Below are 10123 nucleotides of genomic sequence, written 5' to 3' on the forward strand. Positions count from 1 at the left end.
TTGATGAATGAAAGAAAACTATTTCTGAATTACTTACATTTTTTTTTCTAGTTATTTACCTTAAGAGAATTTCAGTTGTTGGACATTTGACACTTTCTGGGAGTTGAATATCAAAAGCCCAGAGCTAGTTTCTTTAATTTCTGTTCTAATGCAAAGTGATATCATTCCCTAAAATTTCCAAAACAGGCTATTCTCTTTGCCTTTTGACCATCAATCACATTTTACAAAAATGTGAGAAAATGCAATCACCAATAAGTACTTCAGTGCATCAGTAGCTTTTAGGATTTCTCCCAGTGGATCAGCACCAGACGCCCACCACCCCATCTTGAAGCTGTGTGCAAATACCTGTGAGCCTACAGTAATCTCTACCCTGTTCCTCTGCCTGTTTCACATTCCCTCCTCTGGAAATTCTTCCTCCGTGAACCCCAGTAATGCCACGACCTGTTTTTTTAATAACCTACACCTTTTAGAGTCTTATATTGTATTTTTAGTTGAATGTCCATGGACCTTTTCTACTTTATAAAAAGCTGTTTCCCCTTGGAAACAGAGTAAATTGTGAATACTCTAATAAGAGAGCCAGTGAAGGCATCATAGAAAACTGAACCTGGGTCACGAAGAAAGGTTAGGCTTGAATAAGCAAAGCAAAAGGGAGGAGAAAAGGCATGGGTAAACGTGAACAATGCAGGTGTAGATAGTGTGTACCAGAATATGCCAGGAGAAGAAAACTCACCTAGAAACAAAGACAGCATCATTTCTATTATTGTTCCTCTAGGGTCACAAGACACACCCCATTTTTAGTAATACCTTTGAATAATTTATAAGGTAATATCAGATGTTTTGGCAAAACCATTTAAATAATAATTCATCTGGTCAGAAATTCAAAGAGCAGATGGTGGTGGTAGTGATGGTGGTTACAATATTGAATGTGACCACCTTTAAAAAAAATACATGTTCCAGTTCTCAGGATTCTTATTGCTTAAACTCAAGGCTTCATTGATTAATGCCACTTACCTGGCCCTCAGAAGCTAGAGTTTGCAACCCTGTATTAGTTTTCTAGACTTGTTGTAATAAAGTACCACAAAGTAAGTGCCTTAAACAACAGAAATGTATTGCCTCACAATTCCGGAGCTAGTAGTCTGCCATCAAGGTGTTGGCAGGCCGTGATCCCTTTGAAGGTGCTGGGGAACGATCAGTTCCGGGCCTCTCCAGGTTTCCCATAATTCCTTGGCTCTAATCCTCACAAGGTGTTTTCGCTGTTTGAGTATCTCTGTGCCCAAGTTTCACCTATTTATAAGGACATCAGTCTTATCAGATTAGAGACCCATCCCACTCCAGTCTGACCTCATCTTAACTAATTGCATTGGCAAAGACACAATTTCCAAGTCAGGTCACGTTCTGAGGTACTGAGTGTAGGACTTCAACATATGAGCTTTGGAGGACACATTTCAATGCATAACGAACCCTGGCATTGGATTGCCAAAAGATTTTACCTTTCCTTTTTTCTCTGCATATTTTCATAGTTATATTTCTTATTATACCCAATTGTCATATTTCAGCATTCCATCATGTCTGAGTTGTTCCCTGAACCACTGTTCTATATGCTAAACCAGGAAAAGTCAGGCATGGAAGCCAATCCAGGGAAGGGAGTGCTCTGGAATGAGCAAGAAGAGGCCAGCAAGGAAGATGAAAGCTCTGAGAGAGAGACCTGGGACTTTGTTGGTCTGGGAAAGGACTCAGAAGCCACAGAAAGGATGAGAGAAGGATCACATTTTATCATCCAAATGGGACAATATTAACAGTGAAAAGGGGCCCTGTTAATAAATCTGTTCTGCTTCAAGGGTAACTCTGTCCATGGCAATGGGGACAAGAATCACCCTACGTGGTAGTATTATAACCACAACTTTAAATTATCTCTGCTAATAATAGCAGATATTAGCAGATGCTAATAATTTCCATCCAGCAGAAAGTCAAGTGACTTATTTTGTTTTCTCCAAGCAGCTTTTGACAGCAAAGCCTCTACAGGCATAGAATGCAATTACCTTGAGTTTGGAGATTACCTGAAGGATCTTGATAAGTCCCTTGGACATTTATAATGGGGGAGGAAAAAACATGTCAGGTTTTGGAAAAGGAATTGAATTACTACAAATAACTCTTCAAAGACAGAACTAAGGGTATGTTTTCCTAAATGCAAAGGTGAGACTTCTTCAAACTAGAATTCCTGTGCTGACTCCCATCCCTAAGACTCAACAGCATGGGGAAAATAATGAAGGAAAGGCAAGCACCATTTGCCAAAAGTGTAGCCAAGAAAATGCTGCTGTCACGATGAAAGTTATGTGTAATATACATGATGTAAAATTAGTTTGGATTACCACATCATAAAAGGGGATGGAAACAATGGTAAGCTTTTCCGTCAGTGCTTGTCCATCATCTTGCTGTGGCACAATGAATATAGGGCCTGGCAGACCTTACCAGTCCTTGGAGAATATTAACTATGGGCACCAATGGAGCACATTGAGAAGCAATTTCTCTCCCAGAAGCACCAAAGCCTTTTAAGTAGTTCAGGCTTCACTGTTCACATCCAGTTGCCAAAAAATCAAATTAGTTGCCTGCTTTGAAAGACATTTTTTTTCTTTCTTTCTTCTTCTTCTTTTTTTTTTTTTCTGGCAGTCAGGATGATCCCCTTGTTTTCCCCATAATCAGGCCCCGCAGAAAAACATGCCTGTACACTGACAATGTAAAGGAAACAAAGCATGGTTTTCAGGTGACCAGTTTGCCTCAGTCTGCTTGCAGCCTGTCCCAAGGGGGTTTATGGATCTGGCTGCTCTTCAGAATGTCAGTGTGTGGAGGAGAACACCCTGGAATGCAGTGCCAAAAATGGCAGTTGCACCTGCAAATCTGGTTACCAAGGCAACAGATGCCAGAAAGGTACAATCTGATGATAAATTTTCTTTCTTCTCTAATAACAATGCTCAGCCTTTGTTCGGCACCGTGTGATCATTAATTAGTTAACCCACCAGTGTCCTCAGGAGATGGGTAAGCTTTATTAATCCCCTATTTGCAGGCGAGGAAACTGAGACACATGGTGATGAAGTTATTTAACCTTGTCTTCTCAGCCTCTGCTGTTAGCTGTCCCCTGGCTAGCTTGAGCAAGAGAAAAAAGATCCCATTGCAAGAGAATCTTAAGAAGATTAAAGCTGGCCAATCACCTCTTTGAGCTGAAGTAATCAACCAAAGGTACTGCTAGCTTCCAGGGTTAACGAATTGTTTTCTTTATACCTGAAGATAGATCATTCAAACAAACTCAATTCAAAGATTCTATCCATAAAAAAGGTTTGAAAATTTTAAATAGGGTTATCAGTATCTCCTTTTTCAAATTTTTGAGTATTGCCTAAGTATTTTTAACAATCCATAAATATAAAAGTTTATGTACAAAATTCCAATTATAAGTAACATATATAGATATCTATGTTTGTACATGCATATAAAATTTGGGAAAATGCATTCTGCATTGAGTTTGTGGACTCATGGAATGCTTCTCCCTAGATATCTGTCTACATGGCTCTCTCAATTTTTCACAAAGTTTTCTGTCATTTTTTCACTGAATCTTGTCAGTCCTGCCTTACTTAAAATTGCAAATTGTGAAACTCCTTGAATTTAAAAAATTTTTCCGAAGTCATCTTCTAACATACTATTCTTTTTATTATTATCATCACATATTCCAATTATTATCATGTCTAATATTTATTGCCTATCCTTCCTGCCAGAAGCTCATTCTCATGGGGGAAGTTTATCTGTCCATTTTGTTCACCGAAGTATTCCCAAACTCCTAGAGCAATCCTGACATACAGGAGATGATCAATAAGTATTTCCCTAAATGAATACATAAATGTGCATGGTTCAGTTTTTATTCTTTGTACATTTTTCTCATGTTATTTATAAACATAACATATACACATCCCTCATGTATTCTGAATTAAGCACTTGTTACTATTTTTTTCAGAGGAAATTATCATAGTATTGTTTTTTCTTTCATACATAGCAAGACTGAATAGATAACAAACAAAATTGTCAAAACTAATGCACAAGTGAACTCTTTGCTTTTGAAGTAATCCAAAGGGCAGTCTTTTTTTTTTTTTTTTAATCAGGAGGAGCGAATAGGTGAGAAAGGAAGTGATCATACCATTGCATGCACTTACAGAGACAGGCCCTGGGATTGAAGGTTGTCTTTCGCCTTCAAGTATTACATGTTGCTTCTTGCATTGTCAAGTTCAGATAGTCTGTAGGGTTTTTCTGGAGCTAACAGAACAGGAATAAGGGTCTTACAGGTTGTCCTGTGGCTATCGAACTGTATGTGAGCAGCAATGTCCCACCTAGATTTTGTGGAGAAAGGACTATTTATGTAGCGGGATTGTGACTTTCTAGGCAAAGAAGAAAAGAACTTAGGGGAACAGAAGCCTGACGTAACACAAATGTTTAACATCATATAAGAGTAGGTCCCATGCCAATCTGTAAACCTCCTCCTCTTTTAACTGATTTTTAGATGTAGAGTCAGCCCTTTATTCAATAACCCGCTTAAGGAAGTCATGCCCTGGAAGTCAAGCATGAGGTAACAATAGCGTATACACACACCTGGGTAGATTTAATTTATTCTGATAACATTTTCTTAAAGCAGCTGCTGAATATACTATCTTGGAAAATGCTTCTGTGATTCCCACTGTGAAGGAAAATGAGTTGAAAGTAAATGTAAATTAGCAAAATAGAGAGGTCACCATAATCTCTGGAAAACATATTATTTTTCAATCAGATAACTTTGTCCAATTCTGATATTTTTGTCTAACCACAAAATGAAATTATGAATCAGACTGGAGCGGGTGAATGGGATCGCCATGATTGGCAGCTGAAATCAAGGCAAAAAGAGCTCTTGAAGAGTTGTGCATGATGAAAATCAGGCCTGTTGTTTTTCTTTATCTTTTTTAAAAGAGTGAAGTAGCCCAAGTGCTCCTAGAGCCAGACATATCTTTAAAAAATCTTAACTCTAGACCTGTGTCTAGATTGCCGATGAATAGTTAATTAAAGACTGCAAATTGTTTCAATGGCGTTAATGAACAGTGCTCTCCACAATCAGCACCAGGCTTTATTTAGCCCATCAGCAATGACTTCTAAGAGTAGAAGAGCTAGTTTCTACATCAATCTGTGAAAGAGCAAAAAAGAGAGGGGGAGAAAAAGACAGCCAGTGTCTTTGCCTTATTTTGATTAGTTTGTAGCCTGTGGTATTTTGGACCCTAACTGCAGGCAGATCTCTAAAGATGGAGGACTCTGGTCCAGAGAGCCCACCGAGTCCATCTAAGGAGGCCTAGTCAACCCTTGTGTCATCATTAGGAGGATAGATTTTTGTTACCATAGTTCCACGCTGGATGGACTTCAAATTTTGAGTTCTGGTGGGTCTCTAAAAGCAAGTGAATTGACTTGAAAGGTGCTAAGCACCTAGTATTATAGCCAAATTGGGTGTGTGGGCTGAGTTTCAGTTCCAAAGGCTAGAAGATCTGGGTTCAAATCCTAATTTTGCTGCTTATTAGCTGGATGACCCAAAGTAAGTCACTTTACCTCTCAGAGCTTCAGTTTCTTATATAAAAAGGCCATAAAGCTGCTTATATCACATGGTGGTATTTATGGAAATGTGAGCTCATTTATGTAAAGTGCTTGGCACAAAGTAATGATCAACTGATAATAGCCAGGAATGGTATGAACATCCAGAAAATGTTGTAATTCTGTTATTCAGAGATTCCTCCCAGGACGAGAAGATACTTCACAGCCCAGCTTGGACTGATGCAACTTTCCACAATTGTCATATGTTTGGGAAAGTTCCCAGGCTTTCCTTGTATTCAAAGAATGCTTTCCACCAGGTCTCTAACTCCAGCAGTTTCAATGGTGGGACAAACAGGGGAACCTCTAACTGAGCCCACACAAGGCCTCGCAGCATCTACCAGTTCAAAGGGCATTCAACAAAGCACCACACGCTCCTCTTCCCCCACTTTATGCATTGCACACTTTTATAAAGTACACAAATTATAAACCTCTGGGGTGATTATTCTGGATTACAAAAGAAATAAAGACTGGGACAGGATTCAGGCAACAATTTGGGGACAACTTCCCAAGCACTGCACCTCCTAGGCTTCCTTGACAAATTACATCTCATTTTTAGGTTTCGTTCTATGCAAGCTGCCTCCAAAGATATATATCAAAATTGCTTCCATTGTTACTGTCTGAAAAACCACATTTTCAGCAAAAAGTCACCTCTGTCTCTGTGTTTCCAAAGTGACAAGGTTTGGCATCGTGTTGATTTCTTTGGGGAATATTTTTGGAAGTGCTGTAAATCCGTGGAGGCTACTCAAATGTGGTTTTCCTTGCAGCTCAGTCACACGCAGATACAGTCACATACACCACACGTGCATGCGCGCGCACACACACACACACACACACACACATGTACACTTTTCCAACCCACTGAGGTGACAGAAGAAATCAGGGGGCATCTTGAGATTCATTATAACCCTTAACTCCTTTCTTTGTCTTTTTATTTTTATTCCACAAGCCTGCTTTGCTGGCCTCTGGGGACCGGAGTGCCAGTTCTCCTGTGGGCCCTGCGAGGATGGAAGTCAATGCAACAAAAAAACAAAACTGGAAACTGTGATTGTCCTCTTGCTTACACAGGAAAAGCCTGTACTATACATAAGTTATTAACCTAGACACAGCATAACCAACAAAGTGAGTAAAGCTGTTAGCTTTATAAATGCTCTTTTTTTTCTAACTGCTCTATGAAATATTGTGTTAGGGTGTATTTCAATTATCTATTGTTGTGTAACGAACCATCCAGGTACTTTGTGGCTTAAAACAATGATTTATTATTTTTTGATCCTGTGGGTTAATAAGACGGTTCTTCTGCTTTTAGCTCGTAAATAGATCATCTGGGAACTCGGCTTGACCGGGCTTCTCAACCTGCCTTTGCTATACACAGCATTTCCACAAGGTTAGTTTGGACTTTCACATAACATGGCAATCTCAAGACGACAATCCAAGAAGCAGCATCCTAAAAGTGTAAAACCAGGAAGCTATCACATGTCAAAAAGCTTAGCTTCAGAAGCCACATGTCATTACCTCTGCCAATTTCTATGAGTTAAAGCACGTCCTAAGGCCAGCCAGACACAAGGGGAGGAGAAAAATTTTAACTTCTGGTCAGTGAAACAGCAAAATCTCATTGCAAAAGACCTGCAAGTTTGGGAGATGTAGTTGGAATCATCCTTGGAACCAATGTACCACAGTATATTATTTCAAGTTATACTGGAAGGCACTTTCAGAATCTACTAGACTGTGTTTACCATTCTTGTCAGAGAGGGAGAAGATTATAGACTCATAAAAAGTGATCAGTTAAACTGAACCTGCTTCGAAGAGCTGGTGGTACTACTACCCTGTTATCTTCCTTTCTGTTTGTGATTCTTACATAACCTCTGTTAACCCTGCCTGTGTTACCTTCTAAACTCCGCTACACTGGAACAATTTGAGAACTGGAGGGGAGCCGTAGGCTGGAAGACCATGGCTGTATTTTTTACATTATTATTTCAAAGGTATCTGAGAAGGTTAGCAAGAGTCTGTTGCTTGTGATTGTCTATGATTTTATACGGTGTAAACAATTATCTGAATTAGTTTTCAGTGCTTAGGACTTTCTATAAACCAACAAGCAAATAAAACCAGAAACTTAAACACAAACATAAAATGTAACAACAGGATAGTATTTAGCACTTAGCTAATCATCTCATCATTTGGGGGAAATGCATCACTGCCACTAAGGATAACCCTCAAGTAAGAGCAATAGGCTAAGGTCTTTGTCTGACGATTTTTCTGGATATAACTAGATGTTTTTATTTTAGGACTGTCATTCTGGCACTGTTGACAAGCATTTCAAGCAGCAGTAAAGTTTGCTGGAGCAGCAGTTGGCTATCCCTAACTTACGTTTTTGCTTAAAAAAAAAAGCTTAAAGGTAAGAATTTACATATTCAAAAGGTAGTTACTATCTATTTCGACAACGAAGTGACATTTTCTCTTGTCTAACTCAACTTTAATGGAATAATTATTAAGCAGTTAGTGATAAAGTTTACACTGCTCCAATTGTCAGATGATATAAATAGACTATTTAAAAACAAGTGAAGAGACAGATAAACTGCTCATTCTTTAAAATATTAATTTTAATAGTTATGTTATGACTCTTCTATTCTAGGATTTCAAACTCCGTGAGAGTATAACATGATAGTTCAGAGAGATTTTTGGTGATTAGTAATAGTATTGAAATTTATTGGCAACCTGATAAATGAGATGATGTATTGAATTGAATAGGCAAAAATACTCACCAATTCCTTGTCCAGTTCAATTTTGGTATTATATGTTATCATCTGATTTTACACACAGAGACACAAGCAAAAATTGTATAATCATCATAATAAGATATTTAGACAAATGAGTGGAACCAAAGGATAGGACTCATTAAAAATGCTTCATGCATACTCCACAAAGAAATGTGTGTGGCATTTAAAAAGGGGTTTGTGTTTGAAAAAATGCATACAACATTTTTCTAAATATCCTGTTATGGTGCTTACAGAATTTAAAACCTAGTTACTTTGCATGATGAACTGTAAAAATACTTATAGGCTATACAAGGTAATATGTTTTCAAGGCAGGAAAGACCTAAAAGCTATTTCTAAAGATATTGGCTTTATATAAATTCCAATTTCTCGTAGTTATAAATACAAATACTTGGGGGAAATAATTCTTTTTTTTTAAAGGGTTTATTTCGCTGTATTAGAAAACTATCTGCATTACGGTAGGTTGTAGTTTTCCCTACTTCCTAAACAGTGTTGGGGGTTGGGGTTGGCAGCATGGCTTGACAGCTCCTCTCACACCCTTGATAAGAATGCACCATCTGTGTGAAGGTTAGCCTTACGTATCAGGCCTTTTACCAAATAATCTGAGAAGAGGTCCCAGTTTCTTCTTTAACCCAGCACTATTTGTAATAGTAAAAAGTACAAAATGGAAACAACCTAAATACCCACCAGAAGGAGTTTGATTAAACAAATTACATAACACATGAGTGGCCTATACTGAAGCCATTAAGATTCATGTTTTAGAAGAATGTGTAATGTCAGGAGAATTGACATAAATTTGACATTACATGATGTACATACAAAATTACCCAAATTTGTGAGAACATAGACCCATATATGTCTATGGACAAATATAGCAGGAAAGATAGTAGTTGTTAACAGTGGCCATCTCTAGATGGTGGGACTGCGGGTGACTATTTTCCTCCTTTATACATTCCCATCTTATCCATATTCACTATGGCACCAGTTTCCCCCTTAACAATCAGGGGAAAGCACATCATCTCCAGACCAACCATTGACTAAGTACCTGAGTAAGATGGTTGTCTGTTCTTACTGGTGTAGCCATAACAGGGAAGATGTTTTTCCTTCAGTTCAATTAAACTTGTTGCTCTTTTAACTTGAGACTGCTTTCTCCTATTTCATATGGCATGGGTATTGAGCATAGCTTGACAGCAGCACTAAAACTCTTTTTTCTTTTAAAGATAAGAACAAAGTACTGTTTCCTCCTCATAACTCTTCATTTCCCTTTCTTCAGCAATTCCATTTTCTATCCCTCAGTCATTTTGTTATGACTTCTCTGAATTCTACCATGTTTTTCATGAGCGTTTACACAATTGACCCCTTCACTGCTAAAGGAGAGAAGATTAGAAAGAATGGGGGAGAAGACACTAGAAGGAGGATACAAACTCCAACTTATGCTTTAAACATCATATGATCAAACATCATGAAATGATTAATCATCTTGAAATGATGATAATTAAACATCATTAAACATCATGAAAACCATATCGAATACAGGTGGGGACCTTCTGGAGAAATAATCTGGTAAATGTTTAACAACTGGTTCTCTGAAATATAAAGCCCCTGGCTTGTAGTGTTTGCTGTTTTCTACAGTGTAAGACTCCCACCTTGGTGATCTCAAGCCACCAGTGTTATGTCAACTGGCTTGCAAAATTCTTGAGAATTTAACA

General features: G+C 38.2%; 1 long non-coding RNA gene across 1 annotated transcript; it reads left to right on the forward strand.

Moving 5' to 3' along the window:
• Positions 1–224: 224 nt before the first annotated feature.
• LOC130542618 (uncharacterized) lies at positions 225–9032 on the forward strand. Its single transcript, XR_008957296.1, has 3 exons — positions 225–3234; positions 6593–6765; positions 7926–9032. It is a non-coding gene; the product is annotated as an uncharacterized LOC130542618 (long non-coding RNA).
• Positions 9033–10123: the final 1091 nt, after the last annotated feature.

The sequence above is a fragment of the Ursus arctos genome, unplaced genomic scaffold, assembly GCF_023065955.2.
Source record: "Ursus arctos isolate Adak ecotype North America unplaced genomic scaffold, UrsArc2.0 scaffold_4, whole genome shotgun sequence".
In the NCBI taxonomy this organism is placed as follows: Eukaryota; Metazoa; Chordata; class Mammalia; order Carnivora; family Ursidae; genus Ursus; species Ursus arctos.